The sequence below is a fragment of the Condylura cristata genome, unplaced genomic scaffold (assembly GCF_000260355.1).
Source record: "Condylura cristata isolate star-nosed mole 26May11 unplaced genomic scaffold, ConCri1.0 scaffold00062, whole genome shotgun sequence".
Classification (NCBI taxonomy): Eukaryota; Metazoa; Chordata; class Mammalia; order Eulipotyphla; family Talpidae; genus Condylura; species Condylura cristata.
In genome coordinates, this window is record NW_004567163.1 from 73,122 (window position 1) to 75,726 (window position 2,605).

Below are 2,605 nucleotides of genomic sequence, written 5' to 3' on the forward strand. Positions count from 1 at the left end.
GCCCAGCGCCAAGCCCAGGGCGGGCTCTGAGAAGGGCAGCAGCAGCAGCCGGGAGGGGAAGACCACCGTGTGGATCTAGCCCCGCACCAGCTCCTCACCCGCTGGCTGGAGGGGGGGCTGGAGGCGAACCCCCCATGCAGCCCCCAGCTCTGCCCCTGCACCTCAGCCCCTCCCCTCCAGGGTGGTTGCTGAGCTCTGCGGCCCAGCTTGGCGGTTACACCCCTGGGGTGGCCAGCACTGTCCCCCCAAGAGCCACCAGGACACGCCTGACTTCTCAGGGCCAGGGTTCTAGGCAGGCGGGGGTGCCGCCCTGTAGCCCGCCATGGCGCCCGAGGCCTGACTGGACCTTGGCAGGTGCTGCCTGGCCCCAGCCCTGCGGCACGAGTGGGGCTCCCGCCCGTTCCCCCAGTCCGGCCCCTGTGTCCCCCACAGGTCTGGAAGCAGCCCCACATCTTCTTCCTGCAGAAAGGGAACCCCGGGGCCAGCTGGGGAGAGGACCAGTGGCCGCCCTGGCTGCACCCCCTGCCTCGGCCTGGAGCCACTGGGGGCGCCCTCTGAGCCCGCCCTGAGGGTGCGCCTGGAGTCTGGTGACGAGAGCCCCATACCCGGGGTGGCTAGGCTGGGCCGGAGGTCTGGGCCCCGCTGGGGGGCTCCAGGCCATGTGGGGGCCACGTCCCCCCCCAGTCCAGACTCAGTCTGCAAAGGGAGCAGTAAAGTAACCTTAACTGTTGTTCCTGGCCGTGTGGCGAGTTCGGGTGCCGCGCGGGACGCGGTCGACACACGTGTGCAGGTGTCCACTGGGCCCAGGGCGCCAGAGGCCCTGCGCCACACAGCTGGGTCTGGAGCGACGCCTCGCCTGGGACCGCCTGCCTGGCCTCTGGACGGCCTCCGGGGCCAGTCTCCAGCCCCCGGCGCGCACACAGCACACGCTGACCTGGCCTGGCCCACCCCAGCAACAGGCCGCTTCCTCCACCTTTGGGAAGGAGGGTCGGCGGGCTTGACGAGAGAGTAACAGGAAGCCAGCCTGCAGCAGTCGGAAAGTGGGGTCTGCCCCCCCCCCCCAGGGCCCAGGGCCCGGACAGTGCTGCAGGTCCCAGCAGACCTTCCTGTTGCCTGGGGCGGGGTCTCTGGACTGCTTGGGGAGGGTTGTGAGAAGCCAGAGTCTGACTGTCCCGGGGCCCTCCTGGGGGTGTCACCACACAGGGCAGCGGCCCTGCACCTGGGGCCCCCCAGCGAGCTGGAGCTGCAAGTTGCCTTTGGCTCCAGTGAACTTGCATTTAAACAGGCTCTGGCTGGGGGTTTGGCTGCCTGGGGCAGCTGCTGGCCGACCTGCAGCCCTGAGTCCAGAAACAGGACCCTCTGCTGGCCCAGGGTCAAGGACGGGAGGCGAAAGGCATGTGCCCCGTGGCCCTGCCTGTGCTGCCCAGCTGCCCCTGAAGGGCCAGGGCGCAGCCAGGCAGGACAGGGCGGGAGACTGTGGGGTCCTCACCATGCTATCAGCTTGGATCAGGCGAGGGCCCAAGGAGGGCTTGGGCAGGCCCCGAGCTGGACAGGGAGAGGGGCAGTCTGGCCAGCTGGTCCAGCAGCGTGGCCGCCGGAGGGCCACAGAGTCACGCTGCAGAGATGAGGGCCCCAGAGCCGGCTGCAGGGGCGCTCGGAGGGCCAGGACTGCCCGCCGGCCAGGAGGCCAAGTCCCTGCTCGCCACCAGCTTGTGATAACCAGCAGATGAGCCTGATTTTGCTCCTGAGCTCTCAAGTGGGGTCGCCCTCCTCCAGGGGCCCCACACAGGGCTGAGGAGCAGGGCAGGGGCTCCCTGGGAGGCCGCCCCGGAGCAGGTTGAGGGGCAGTGAGCCCAGCCGGGGCCTGGGGGCAGCGGACCAGGCCAGGTCCCGGCTCCTGAGCCCCCAGCGCAGGGGGACAGGGGCCTGTTACAGGGCAGGGAGAGGGGCACCCCTGAACCCCAAACCTGCGCGCTCTAAACACGTTCTGCCATCCGCCGCCCCTAGAGAACGTGTCTGACCGTTCATGGGAAGGAGCTTTAATACCGCGGGTGTGCGGAGCAGAAGGCGGAGAATGGGGTCTCCAATGCGGCGCCCGGAGTGCCCACCCGAAGGGACGCGCCCAGCGAGGCCCGGCAGCGGCAGCGGCAGCGGCCAGTGTAAAGCCCCTGCGGTGGGGACCGGCGGGAAGGGGTCAGGCACGCAGGCGCGTCTGGGAGGAAGCGCGCAAAGCCAACGTCGCGAGGGACGCCGCACTGTCCCACTGTCCCCTCCCCCGCGCCCGAGTGGCCGTCGGGCCAGGCGACCGGCCGGTCTCTTCACCGCCCCGGCTCCGCGCGGCCGCCCCCAGCCCCCGCTCCAGCCTGCCGCCTCCCGCCTCAGACGCCTCCGCTCAGCTCCACCCCCCTTCTGGGTGGGGCCGGGAGCTGGAGCCGGCCCCTTTTCCGGGAGCCCCGTTCCACGCCCACCCCGGGGCGCCGCCGGCCACACGCCGGGGACCCCCGCCAGATACGCCTCCGCTCAGCTCCACCCCCCTTCTGGGTGGGGCCGGGAGCTGGAGCCGGCCCCTTTTCCGGGACCCCCCGTTCCACGCCCACCCCGGGGC